Here is a 14382-nt window from a genome sequence, read left to right as displayed (position 1 = left end):
ATCTGATATCGGTGGCTGTGTCTCAATTACGAGGCTGCATCCTTCGAAGTACGCGGCCTTTGCGGCCTTCGAAGGATGCATCAACCCGTTGTTAACCCTCCTGTTGTGCTCCCGGGTCAAATTGACCCATCTGTTTTGACTCTTCCTTCCTTCCTTCCTTCCTTCCTTCCTCCTTTCCTTTCTTCCTTCCTCTCTTCTTCCTTCCTTCCTTCCTCCTTTCCTTTCTTCCTTCCTCTCTTCTTCCTTCCTTCCTTCCTCCTTTCCTTCCTTCCCTTCTTCCTCCTTTCCTTCCTTCCTTCCTCTCTTCTTCCTTCCTTCCCTTCTTCCCTCCTTTCCTTCCTTCCTTCCTCCTTTCCTTCCTTCCTTCCTCCTTTCCTTACTTCCCTTCTTCCCTCCTTTCCTTCCTTCCTTCCTTCCTTCTTTCCTTTCTTCCTTCCTCTCTTCTTCCTTCCTTCCCTTCTTCCCTCCTTTCCTTCCTTCCTTCCTTTCCTTCCTTCCTTCCTTCTTTCCTTCCTTCCTTCATCTCCCTTTCTTCCTTCCCTCCTTCCTCCTCCCTCCCTCTCTTCCTTCCTTCTTCCTTCTTCCTCCCTTCCTTGACTCGAACACAACAGGAGGGTTTAATGAGACGGTCTAGCCTTCGAGGCATTTCCTGGTTGCGTCACCAGCTGTTCCCTCCCATAAGACGAGAAAGACGTCTCGCGTAAAGGATCTTGGGATCTGGGAGCATCTGGGAGGCCGCGAAGGATAGTAGCGGTGCATCCTCGAAAAAGAGGGAAAAGAAGGCCGCATTTCAAGGCTGCATTTGAAGGAGTCTTCGAATTGGGACAGCCTTCGCGCGGCGTTGTGACGTAATCGACCTCTAAATGCGCACTTCGAAGGATGCAGCCTCGCAATTGAGACACAGCCTCTGTCTACCAACAGAAACAACAGGAAACATGAGAAAGAGAGCTGCAAAAAAAAAAAAAAGCTTCTACAGGTCTAACAGCTCGACTCATGGTTTGGAGTATAACGTTAAAATATGAAAATTAATTCTGATTTTATTAGTTTGTATCTAAATAAACATCTAACGTTATGTTTCCTCTATTCAGATATTAAAAGAAAGTAATGATGGTTAACCCTTAAACAGACAACGTGCACCAGGAGATACAGACTCTTTAACCTTCCTGTTGTCCTCCCGGGTCCTTCCTCTGTCCTTCCTTCCTTCCTTCCTTCCTTCCTTCCTTCCTTCGATCTAAGTTCAGCTGTTAGGGTAAATGTTCCCTCCTTCTGTCCTTTCTTCCTTCCTTCATCTGTCCTTCCTTTCTTTCTTCCTTCCTTCCTCCATCCTTCCTTTCCTTCCTTCTTCCTCCCTTGCTTCCCTTCCTTCCTTCTTCCTCCCTTGCTTCCCTTCCTTCCTCCTTTCCTTCCTTCTTCCCTCCTTTCCGTCCTTCCTCCGTCCTTCTTTCCTTCCTTCCTTTCCTTCCTCCCTGCCTTCTTTCTTCCCTTCCTCTTTTCCCATCTCCCTCCCTCGTTCCTTATTTCCTCCGTCCTTCCTTCCTTTCCTTCCTTCCATCTATCCTTCCTCCCTCCCTCCTTCTCTCCTCCCTTCCTTCTTTCCTTCCTCCGTCCTTCCTTCCTTCCTATCCTTACTTCCATCTGTTCTTCCTCCGTCCTTCCTTCCTTCCTATCCTTACTTCCATCTGTTCTTCCTCCCTCCCTCCCTCCTTCTCTCCTCCCTTCCTTCTTTCCTTCCTCCATCCCCCTTTCTTCTTCCTTCCTTCCTTCCTTCCTTCTTTCTTCCCTTCCTCCTTCCTTCCTTCCTTCTTTCTTCCCTTCCTCCCTCCCTCCTTCTCTCTTTCTTTCCTCCCCCCTACCTTCCTTCCTTTCCTTCCTTCCATCTTTCCTTCCTTCCATCCTTCCTTCCTCCCTTCCTTTCAATGAGTGTACTATAAAGGGTTAATTCTACAAATCCATTTCAGTTTTTCAACTAATATGAAAAAGGAAAAGACAACTAAACAACCGCCTTAACCAATCCCACTCCTCACAGGATGATAAAGAGTCTGCTGTTGCACGCTGACGGTTTAAAGACATTTTAAAATTTTTGGTGACATCAGCGCTTTTCTAATCAGGAACATTTCTTAGGTGTGAACGTTTCTGTGTCAGATCCAGTTATTTATACATTCAAGATTCAAGATGCTTTATTTGTCAGTCATCATGTGACAGATATGTGAGCGAGATCTAGTCCTCAGGTCTCAGATACTAAAATAAATTAAGGAGGGATAAGAGTGCTAGAACCAGAATCTGTCTCATTTCTGGAGATGATTTCCCTTCTAGGAGACCCCGAGGAAGACCCAGGACACGCTGGAGAGACTATGTTTCTCGGCTGGCCTGGGAACGCCTCGGGGTCCCCCGGGAAGAGTTGGACGAAGAGGCTGGGGAGAGGGAAGTCTGGGCTTCCTGCTGCTGCCCCCGTGACCCGACCAGGATAAGCGGAAGAAGATGGATGGATTTCCGTTCTTACCATGCTCCCTGTCTTTATGCTGTAGAGTTATAAAGGTGGACAGTTATATAAATATCTATTTTCTTTTATAAAGAAGCATTTTATGGAGCAAATTTATTCCCTCATTCTGGGAAAGATGAACTGGTGTGGGCGGAGTTGTGTTTTAGATATTATCACGATACTTGTGTCACGATACGATATTAATGCGATTTTTAAATATATTGCGATATGCTGTGATATATATTGCAGTTCATTACCTTTTTTCACCTGCAAATTTCGTCCACAATGGGGAAAAAAACTTTCAATTTTCATTTTCAATTCTTATAATAAAAGATTGATACTTAGCGTCTTCATATCGGTGCAAAATATCTCGATAATATTCTGGATCGGTTTTTATTTATGACCTGCTGCCAACTAATCAGTGACCAAACATATTAACCCTTTATAGGACACTCATTGAAAGGAAGGGAGGGAGGGAGGAAGGAAGGAAGGAAGGAAGGAAGGAGGGAGGAAAGAAAGAGAGACGGAGGGAGGGAGGAAGGGAAGAAAGAAGGAAGGAAGGAAGAAGAAAGAGAGATGGAGGAAGGAAAGAATGAAGGGAGGAGAGAAGGAGAGAGGGAGGAAGGACAGAAGGAAGTAAGGAAAGGAAGGACGGAGGAAGGAAAGAAGGAAGGAAGGAGAAAGGGGGATGGAGGAAGGAAAGAAGAAAGGGAGGAGAGAAGGAGGGAGGGAGGGAGGAAGGACAGATGGAAGGAAGGAAAGGAAGGAAGGACGGAGGAAATAAGGAACGAGAGAGGGAGAAAGGAAAAGAGGAAGGGAAGAAAGAAGGAAGGGAGGAAGGAAGGATGGAAGGAAGGAAGGAAGGAAGGAAATTTTGGGATATTTACAGAAGTTACCAAATATAGTTATTTGCCCAATAAAGGGTTAAGTCACAATTTGCCAGAGGTATGAATCATTTCGGGCTTGACTGTAAGTCACTCTAACTGTCAGGTATCTCTCACGTTCCTTCTCTAAATCTCACCACAAAGTGAGAAAGAGCCACTTTAACCCTTAACCCTTTATAGGACATTGAAAGGAAGGAAGGATGGAGGAAGGATGGAGGAAGGAAAGGAAGGAGGGAAGGTAGGGGGGAGGAAAGAAAGAGAGAAGGAGGGAGGGAGGAAGGGAAGAAAGAAGGAAGGAAGGAAGAATAAAGGGGGATGGAGGAAGGAAAGAAGGAAGGGAGGAGAGAAGGAGGGAGGGAGTAAGGACAGATGGAAGTAAGGAAAGGAAGGAAGGAAGGACGGAGGAAAGAAAGAAGGAAGGGAGGAGAGAAGGAGGGAGGGAGGAAGGACAGATGGAAGGAAGGAAGGACGGAGGAAGGAAAGAAGGAAGGGAGGAGAGAAGGAGGGAGGATGGAAGGAAGGAAAGGAAGGAAGGAAAGGAAGGAAGGACGGAGGAAATAAGGAACGAGGGAGGGAGAAAGGAAAAGAGGAAGGAAGGAAGGAAGGAAGGATATTTTGGGATATTTACAGAAGTTAACAAATATAATTATTTGCCCAATAAAAGGTTAAACAGACAGGAGTGGAAAACTAGATGTAAAAAATCCTTACAAGTTATGTCATTTGCACCTAAAGTAAGGAAGGGAGGAAGAAGGAAGGAAGGAAGGGAAGAAGGAAGGAAAGAAGGGAGGAAGGAAGGGAAGGAAGGGAGGAAGAAGGAAGGAAAGGAAGGAGGGAGGAAGGAAGGAAGGTAGGAAGGAAAGGAGGGAAGAAGGAAGGGAAGGAAGGGAGGAAGAAGGAAGGAAAGGAAGGAGGGAGGAAGGAAGGAAGGTAGGAAGGAAAGGAGGGAAGAAGGAAGGGAAGGAGGGGAGGAAGAAGGAAGGAAAGGAAGGAGGGAGGAAGGAAGGAAGGAAGAACAGATGAAGGAAGGAAGAAAGGAAGGACAGATGAAGGAAGGAAGAAAGGACAGAAGGAGGGAACATTTTACCCTAACAGCTGAACTTAGATCTGAGGAAGGACGGAAGGGAGGAAGGAAGGAAAGAAGGGAGGAAGGAAGGGAAGGAAGGGAGGAAGAAGGAAGGAAAGGAAGGAGGGAGGAAGGAAGGAAGGTAGGAAGGAAAGGAGGGAAGAAGGAAGGGAAGGAAGGGAGGAAGAAGGAAGGAAAGGAAGGAGGGAGGAAGGAAGGAAGGTAGGAAGGAAAGGAGGGAAGAAGGAAGGGAAGGAGGGGAGGAAGAAGGAAGGAAAGGAAGGAGGGAAGAAGGAAGGGAAGGAAGGGAGGAAGAAGGAAGGAAAGGAAGGAGGGAGGAAGGAAGGAAGGTAGGAAGGAAAGGAGGGAAGAAGGAAGGGAAGGAGGGGAGGAAGAAGGAAGGAAAGGAAGGAGGGAGGAAGGAAGGAAGGTAGGAAGGAAAGGAGGGAAGAAGGAAGGGAAGGAGGGAGGAAGAAGGAAGGAAAGGAAGGAGGGGAGGAAGGAAGGAAGGTAGGAAGGAAAGGAGGGAAGAAGGAAGGGAAGGAGGGGAGGAAGGAAGGAAGAAGAACAGATGAAGGAAGGAAGAAAGGAAGGACAGATGAAGGAAGGAAGAAAGGACAGAAGGAGGGAACATTTACCCTAACAGCTGAACTTAGATCTGAGGAAGGACGGAAGGGAGGAAGGAAGGAAGGAAGGACAGAGGAAGGACCCGGGAGGACAACAGGAAGTTTAAAGAGTCTGTATCTCCTGGTGCACGTTGTCTGTTTAAGGGTTAAAATATGAATAACTGCTCAGTAACATTACTACTGATTCATTCACAGTCTATCGGCTTTTAGAAACTCAACCGTTTAACAAGTTTATATAATATATATATTTCTTTTTCTTTTATTTAAGTGCAGCTACATTACTAGATATGCTGTAGATCAGGGGTGTCAAACTCATTTTCATTCAAGGGCCACAAACAGCCCAATTTGATCTGATGTGGGCCGGACCATTAAAAAGAAGGAAGGAAGGAAGGAAGGAAGGAAGGAAGGAAGAAAGCCAAATGGAAGGAAGGTGGGAAGGAAAGAGAAGGAGAAGAAAGGAAAGACAGGTGGAAGGAAGGAAAAGCATAAAAGTGAAGAGGGTAGAAAGAAAAGAATGGAAAGATTGGAAAAAGGACAGGAAGGAAAGATGAAAGGGAGGAAGGAATGAAGGAAGGAAAGGTGGAAGGAAGGGAGGAAGGACAGATGGAAGGAAGGAAGCAAGGAAGGAAGGAAGGAAGGAAGGAAAAAAGACAGGAAGGAAAGATGACAGGGAGGAAGGAATGAAGGAAGGAAAGATGGAAGGAAGGGAGTTAGGACAGATGGAAGGAAGGAAGGAAGGAAGGAAGGAAGGAAGGAAGGAAAGACAAATGGAAGGAAGGTGGGAAGAAAGACAGGTGGAAGGAAGGAAAGCATAAAAGTGAGGAGGTAGAAGAAAAGAATGGAAGGTTGGAAAAAGGGACAGGAAGGAAAGATGAAAGGGAGGAAGGAATGAAGGAAGGAAAGTGGGAAGGAAGGGAGGAAGGAAGGAAAGACAAATGGAAGGAAGGTGGGAAGGAAAGAGAAGGAGAAGAAAGGAAAGACAGGTGGAAGAATCATATATATAAGTAACAAAGCACTAAAAAGCACTAAAAGCACTAAAAGCTGTGAGTCTGCAGAGTAAAGCTCATTTCCACACCGAGCAGCAGAGCTCTCGATGCGTTTGTTCGGCTCGCAGCAGCTTGTGTGGTTTTGTAACACTAGAATAAACGTTTCATTGAGTAAAGCCGCAACTCAACGTCACACTAAATATGGACTAAAATATGTTGAGTCATGCTCTTTAATACGGCGAGTATTTCTGTCACACTACTCACTCTGTTATCTGTAGCTTTGTGTTCCAGCTCCAACAGGTTGAAACTTTAACCCTAACCCACCTCTTATTGAATAAACATCTTTTTGTCCACATTTATACCAGTATGAAGTCTTTATGTCTCTTTTAACCCTTAAACAGACGACGTTGCACCAGGAGATACAGACTCTTTAACTTTCGTGTTGTCCTCCCGGGTCCTTCCTCTGTTCTTCCTTCCTTCCTTCCTTCCTTCCTTCCTCAGATCTAAGTTCAGCTGTTAGGATAAATGTTCCCTCCTTCCTTTCTTTCTTCCTTCCTTCATCTGTCCTTCCTTTCTTTCTTCCTTCCTTCCTTCCTTCCTTCCCTTCCTCCCTCCTTTCCTTCCTTCTTCCCTCCTTTCCTTCCTTCCTTCCTTCCTTCCTTCCTCCTTCTCCTTCCTTCCTTCCTTCCCTTCCTTCTTCCTCCCTTCCTTCCCTCCCTCCTTTCCTTCCTTACTTCCTCCCTTGCTTCCCTTCCTTCTTCCCTCCCCACCTCCTTTCCTTCCTTCTTCCTTCCTTTCCTTCCTACCTTCCTTCCTTCCTCCCTCCTTCCCTCCTTCTTTCCTTCCTTCTTCCTCCTTGCTTCCTTTCCTTCTTCTTTCCTTCCTTCCTTCCTTCCTTTGCAATTGACATAACTAGTAAGGCCTGTTTAAGGGTTAAAAGTCTTCGGCCTTCAGTTCGATTGGCTCATTCATGGTTTTTGACAATAAAAGTTGGTTTATATTCAGTGTATCTTCTCCTAAGAGTCGACTAACCAAAAGTGCTGAATGCATTTCCTTCCTCTTTCACTGCAGCGTAAACTTACTGTGTTCATTCATCTTGCTTTAGTGACTCGAGGGTTTAAAACAGTCAGGAGCTCAAATAAACATTAAGTCTGTCTGTAATGATTCCTCCTGTTCATACTGTCTGTGTGTGTGTGTGTGTGTGTGTGTGTGTGTGTGTGTGTGTGTGTGTGTGTGTGTGTGTGTGTGTGTGTGTAATGATTCCTCCTGTTCACACTGAGCATTAGATCCTTCATCATGTTTACAGGAAGTGATGGAGGACTAAACCCACAGTCCTCCTTCTGTGGAAACATGGATTATAAAGTTTAATATGAAGCTTCAGCTGTCTGAAAGGAAGAAGAGGAAGGAAGGAAGGAAGGAAGGGAAGGAAGGAGGAGGGAGGGAGGGAGGAAGAGGAAGGAAGGAAGGAAGGGAGAAAGGAAGGGAGGAAGCTGTTTTAATGATTCCTTCTGTTCATACTGAGGAAGGAAGGAAGGAAGGAAGGAAGGAGGAATGAAAAGTGGGAGGAAGGGAGGAAAGGAAAGAAGGAAGGGAGGGAGGAAGGGAGGAAGAAAGAAAGGAAGGGAGGAATGAGGGAGGAAGGAGTGTGTGTGTGTGTGTGTGTAAACCCACAGTCCTCCTTCTGTGGAAACATGGATTATAAAGTTGATGTGAAGCTAATATGAAGCTTCAGTTGTCTGAAAGGAAGAAGAGGAAGGAAGGAAGGAAGGGAGGGAAGGAAGGAGGGAGGGAGGGAGGGAGGGAGGAAGGAAGCAGAGAAGGAGGACAAAGAGAGAAAGAACAAGTAGGGGGAGAGGAAGAAAGAAAGACAAAGGAGGAAAAAGAGAGAAGAAAGAACAAGAAGTACGAGGAAGAGAGAAAGACAAGAAGGAAGGAAGGGAGGGAAGGAGGGAGGAAGGAAGGAGAGAAGGAGGACAAAGAGAGAAAGAACAAGTAGGGGGAGAGGAAGAAAGAAAGACAAAGGAGGAAAAAGAGAGAAGAAAGAACAAGAAGTACGAGGAAGAGAGAAAGACAAGGAAGGAAGGAAGGAAGGAAGGAAGGAGGACAAATAGAGAAAGAAAGTTAGAACAAGGAGGAAGAAGAGAGAAAGAAGAATTATGAGAGACAGAAAGAAAAGGGATGAGAAAGAAGGAAGGAGAGAAAGGAAAATTAAGTAGGAGAAGGAAATAGACAGAAAGAAAGAAAGAAGGAAAGAACAAGGAAGACGATAAGGAAGAAAGAAAGAAATGAGTCAAATCTTCATCTTCTATGTTTCAATGTTACAGTGTTTTTAGTATCAAAGTCTTTTTGTTACTATACTTCCACCACAGAGACACAGGAAACACTAAGAGGAAGGAAGGGAGGGAAGGAAGGCAGGAAGGAGGAATGAAGAAAAGAGGGAGGAAGGGAGGAAAGGAAAGAAGGAAGGAAGGAGGAATGAAAAGAGGGAGGAAGGGAGGAAAGGAAGGAAAAGAGGGAGGAAGGGAGGAAGGAAGGAAAAGAGGGAGGAAGGGAAAGAAAGGAGGAAGGAGGAATGAAAAGAAGGGAGGAAAGGAGGAAAGGAAAGAAAAAGAAAGAAGGAAGGGAGGAAGAAGGAAGGAGGAAAGGAAGAAGGAAGGGAAGGAGGGAAGGAAGGAGAGAGGAAGGGAGGGAAGAAGGAAGGGAGGGAAGAAGGAAAGTAGGAGGAAGGAGGACTGAAAAGAGAGAGGAAGGGAGGAATGAAAAGAGGAAAGAAGGGAGGAAGGAAAAGAGGCAGGGAGGAAGGAAGGGAGGAAGGAGGAATGAAAAGAGGGAGGAAGGGAGGAAAGGAAGGCAGGGAGGGAGGGAGGAAGGGAAGGCAGGGAGGGAAAGAAGGAGGAATGAAAAGAGGGAGGGAGGAAGGGAGGAAAGGAAAGAAGGAAAGGGAAGAAGGGAGGGAGTAAGGAAGGGAGGAAGGAGGAATGAAAAGAGGGAGGAAGGGAGGAAAGAAGGCAGGGAGGGAGGGAGGAAGGGAGGGAGGAAGGGAGGAAAGGAAGGCAGGGAGGGAAAGAAGGAGGAATGAAAGAGGAAGGGAGGAAAGGAAAGAAGGAAAGGAAGAAGGGAGGGAGGAAGGAAGGGAGGAAGGAGGAATGAAAAGAGGGAGGAAGGGAGGAAAGGAAGGCAGGGAGGGAGGGAGGAAGGGGAGGAAAGGAAGGCAGGGAGGGAAAGAAGGAGGAATGAAAAGAGGGAGGGAGGAAGGGAGGAAAGGAAAGAAGGAAAGGGAAGAAGGGAGGGAGGAAGGAGGAATGAAAAGAGGGAGGGAGGAAAGGAAAGAAGGAAAGGGAAGAAGGGAGGAGGAAGGGAGGAAGGAGGAATGAAAAGTGGGAGGAAGGGAGGAAAGGAAGGCAGGGAGGGAGGGAGGGAGGAGGAAGGGAGGAAAGGAAGGCAGGGAGGGAGGGAGGGAGGAATGAAAAGAGGGAGGAGGAAGGGAGGAAAGGAAAGAAGGAAAGGGAAGAAGGGAGGGAGTAAGGAAGGGAGGAAGGAGGAATGAAAAGAGGGGGGAAGGGAGGAAAGGAAGGCAGGGAGGGAGGGAGGGAGGAAAGGAAGGCAGGGAGGGAGGGAGGAAGGGAAGGCAGGGAGGGAAAGAAGGAGGAATGAAAAGAGGGAGGGAGGAAGGGAGGAAAGGAAAGAAGGAAAGGGAAGAAGGGAGGGAGTAAGGAAGGGAGGAAGGAGGAATGAAAAGAGGGAGGAAGGGAGGAAAGGAAGGCAGGGAGGGAGGGAGGAAGGGAGGGAGGAAGGGAGGAAAGGAAGGCAGGGAGGGAAAGAAGGAGGAATGAAAAGAGGAAGGGAGGAAAGGAAAGAAGGAAAGGGAAGAAGGGAGGGAGGAAGGAAGGGAGGAAGGAGGAATGAAAAGAGGGAGGAAGGGAGGAAAGGAAGGCAGGGAGGGAGGGAGGAAGGGAGGAAAGGAAGGCAGGGAGGGAAAGAAGGAGGAATGAAAAGAGGGAGGGAGGAAGGGAGGAAAGGAAAGAAGGAAAGGGAAGAAGGGAGGGAGGAAGGAGGAATGAAAAGAGGGAGGGAGGAAAGGAAAGAAGGAAAGGGAAGAAGGGAGGGAGGAAGGGAGGAAGGAGGAATGAAAAGTGGGAGGAAGGGAGGAAAGGAAGGCAGGGAGGGAGGGAGGGAGGGAGGAAGGGAGGAAAGGAAGGCAGGGAGGGAGGGAGGGAGGAATGAAAAGAGGGAGGGAGGAAGGGAGGAAAGGAAAGAAGGAAAGGGAAGAAGGGAGGGAGTAAGGAAGGGAGGAAGGAGGAATGAAAAGAGGGGGGAAGGGAGGAAAGGAAGGCAGGGAGGGAGGGAGGGAGGAAAGGAAGGCAGGGAGGGAAAGAAGGAGGAATGAAAAGAGGGAGGGAGGGAGGGAGGAAGGGAGGAAAGGAAAGAAGGAAAGGGAAGAAGGGAGGGAGGAAGGAAGGGAGGAAGGAGGAATGAAAAGAGGGAGGAAGGGAGGAAAGGAAGGCAGGGAGGAAGGAAGGGAGGAAAGGAAGGCAGGGAGGGAGGAAGGAAAGGAAGGCAGGGAGGGAGGGAGGGAGGGAGGAAAGGAAAGAAGGAAAGGGAAGAAGGGAGGGAGTAAGGAAGGGAGGAAGGAGGAATGAAAAGAGGGAGGAAGGGAGGAAAGGAAGGCAGGGAGGGAGGGAGGAAGGGAGGAAGGGAGGAAAGGAAGGCAGGGAAGGAGGGAGGAAGGAAGGAAGGAAGGAAGGAAAGGAAACACTAAGAAGGAATCTGATGCTAAACAGACTGTAAATGTGCATTAAAGGATGTTTTAATAGTCAGTATGAACAGGAGCAATGATTACAGAGACCTGACTGCTGCTTTAAGACACACTTACTGTCCTTAAAGTGTATCATCATTTATATTATAGTCTACACTCTATAATTACTACAAACTAAAGAGGCAGAGAGAAACACATTTTTGCCCCTGTTTGTCGTAGGAAGTTATAACCGAAGCTAATCTGCGATGCTCTACAGAAAGGTTTGTTTCATTCTCTTTGTGTGAATATTAGCAGATTAACAGCAGGTGGCGCTAATTCTCCGTTCAACGTTGTAGAAAGAAGACGACGTCAATAAATGAGCGCGAGTCAAAGCTGAAAACCGTCCGAAACCCGTCCGAAAACCGTCCGAAACCAACAAAAGATGCGCTTGGCGTTTTAGTGTTTACGTGGAAAAAGGATCTTTGTAGAATGGACTGTACTAATAGCGCCTTTCTAGTCTGTGCGACCACTCAAAGCGCTTTACATGACAAGTCATTCACCCTTTCACACACATTCATACACTGATGGCAGGCTGGCTACCACGCAGGGTGCCAACCTGCTCATCAGGGGGAATCTAACCATTCATTCACATTCACACATCGTTGGCATAGCAACGGGAGCAGTTTGGGGTTAAGTGTCTTGCCCAAGGACACATCGACATGTGGACTGGAGGAGCCGGGAATCGAACCACCAATCTTCCAATTGGAGGACGACCGCTCTACCTCTTGCCCACAGCCGCCCGTAGAAACGCTGTCGTAACACTGACCGGACACATGGTGGCAGTAAATATCCAAAACACTTAACTGGTTTAAAACATTTGAACTAAAGCTTCATTCACACTGCAGTTAAAAGTGACCTGAATCTGATTTGTTCTCTCTAATGTGTTCTCTCATATCTGATTAGTTTCTGACAATGTGAACAACACAAGTCACATTGAATCTGACATTTCCTAATCTGATTCAGGCCACTTTCTAATGTGGAATCGGATACTTATCGGATATTTTATGTTATTCTGGAGCAACACACAGCTAATGCTCCACATAAAGACTTCATTAAAATATTAGTTTTCTTTCTCCTCTTCCTCCTTTTTAACATCACTCGCTCACAAACACTGTTTTTAACATTAGACCATAAATAAGACGACCAGTAACTTCACTGTTCTGTGTGTGACGTCATTGATGATCAGCTGAGCATGCGGCTCACTTCAGGAGGAAACATTTAAAAGTGTAAAATATCAACAGACAAACAAAAAAAATTGGATCTGAGCATGAAGGCCTGCGGTGTGAACGTAGTCAAAGTCAGGTAAAGTTAAGTGCTGCTCCTCTACTTCCAACAGTTCTTACCCCAAAACCTGAAAAACATCCAGGGGGAGAATATAATATACAACTTTACATGTGAAACCTGAACACACTGGCAAGAAACAACATGCTGCTGTTATGTGCATACCACAACATTCCCAAGGTTTTAAACACAAGACAGGCAACAAGTAATCCTCCGAAAACCCTCAATGCCAAACTCAAGTTAACCTTCAGCTACAAATATGTTTAGACGAGCCCTTGTTCGTTATAAACTGGTTCTGCAACAAAAAAAAGGGAATCACACCTTAATGAAGTGTCTAAAATAACATTTATTATCTACTCTATTAGTCAGATAAGTCAGTAATGAATGCAATGTCAGGATGAGTGATGAAAACAAAGAAAAACCCATCTGGCTGGTGGAGGACTAGAAGGAACGAGGAGAGAGTGATCGGTGAGGACAGAAGCTAAATGGGTCGAGGCCTAAACTACCCAGGTTCAGGTTGTTTCCTGATGTCTTCTCTAGTCCCGCTCTCTGGCTGCTGGACGAGCAAGCTTAAGCTGAAAGGGAGAGAGAGAGATGTCACATATGGCTTTTCATTTGAAGAGGAAGACGGAGAGTTTTATGTAGATATCTGCCACCTTTCTCTGCTCAAACTGTTGGAATCTGCTGCAATCAACTAAAAGTCTGGAAGCCGTAGAAACAGAAGCAGTGAACAGTTTCTTCTTTGCTGGTTTTCTGTACTTGACTTGCTCCTCTGTCCTCTGCACATGCTCAGTAGGAGTAAAGATGTATCTGTAGAAACCAGCTGAGACTCCTTCTGTAGATGTATTTGTGGTAAATGCTTAAAAACAGCTTTCAGCAGCTTCATGTGGACGACGTCTGAATCTCTGCAGCAAACTGTTTAATCTGCTGTGGAGAGACTAGATGTTAGGAAGCTGTAGAAACAAACAGTGTACAGTTTCTTCTTCATTGGTTCTTAATTGGTTTTCTGTAGGAGCAAAGAGGTATCTGTAGAAACCTGCTGAACCTCCTTCTGTAGATGTATTTGTGGTAAATGCTTAAAACCGGCTTTCAGCAGCTTGATGTGGATGTAGGGTAAAGGTCAGGGTTAAGGTTAGCGGGGGGTCCTGAGCTGTAAAACCAGGTTTAATTCAACCAACCATTGTTTTATCTAATAATCCATCGATTGTTCAATGTATGAAAAGTCAGAAAACAGTGAAAACTATCCATCATTATTCCTCAGTTGATTTATTTTGTCTGACCAACAATCAGAAGTAGAAAGATGTTGAGTTTACTGTCTTAAATAAACTGGAAAACTAGCAAATATTCACGTGAGAAGAGACATTTAGCTTAAAACAATCATTCCAATATCTGCAGACATGAGCTGAACCTCCTTCTCTAGATGTATTTGTGGTAAATGCTTAAAAACAGCTTTCAGCAGCTTCATGTGGACGACGTCTAAATCTCTGCAGCCCAGCGAGGGTGTGTGTGTGTGTGTGTGTGTGGGGGGGGGGGGTTAATTCAAACCAACCATTGTTTTGGTTTTGTTGACTAGGCCCAGTAGGAGGACAATTACCTGTTTTGGTGTTTTAATGTGGACGGAGGTGTTTTCAGAAACTCCTGCTGTGGTTGTTTTAGGATTTAGTGAAACTGACGCAGCTTTAACCGTTTGGTAGAGTTCACTTTGTGTCACGATGTCTGCTCAAAAACTAAAATCTATTGAACCTGTTTAACTTTTAGCTCAACCTGTAGCACTTGTATGAGGTTTGTTGTTCTATGGTTGCTATAGATACAGGTTGTGCTATGGTTACTATAGATACAGGTTGTTCTATGGTTGCTATAGATACAGGTTGTTCTATGGTCGCTATAGATACAGGTTGTTCTATGGTCGCTATAGATACAGGTTGTGCTATGGTCGTTATAGATACAGGTTGTGTTACGGTTGCTATAGATACAGGTTGTTCTATGGTTGCTATAGATACAGGTTGTTCTATGGTTGCTATAGATACAGGTTGTTCTATGGTTGCTATAGATACAGGTTGTTCTATGGTTGCTATAGATACAGGTTGTGCTATGGTTGCTATAGATACAGGTTGTGCTATGGTTGCTATAGATACAGGTTGTGTTACGGTTGCTATAGATACAGGTTGTTCTATGGTTGCTATAGATACAGGTTGTGTTACGGTTGCTATAGATACAGGTTGTGCTACGGTTGCTATAGATACAGGTTGTGCTACGGTTGCTATAGAT

This window comes from Scomber japonicus, chromosome 12, assembly GCF_027409825.1.
Source record: "Scomber japonicus isolate fScoJap1 chromosome 12, fScoJap1.pri, whole genome shotgun sequence".
In the NCBI taxonomy this organism is placed as follows: Eukaryota; Metazoa; Chordata; class Actinopteri; order Scombriformes; family Scombridae; genus Scomber; species Scomber japonicus.
This window is presented reverse-complemented; position numbering follows the sequence as displayed.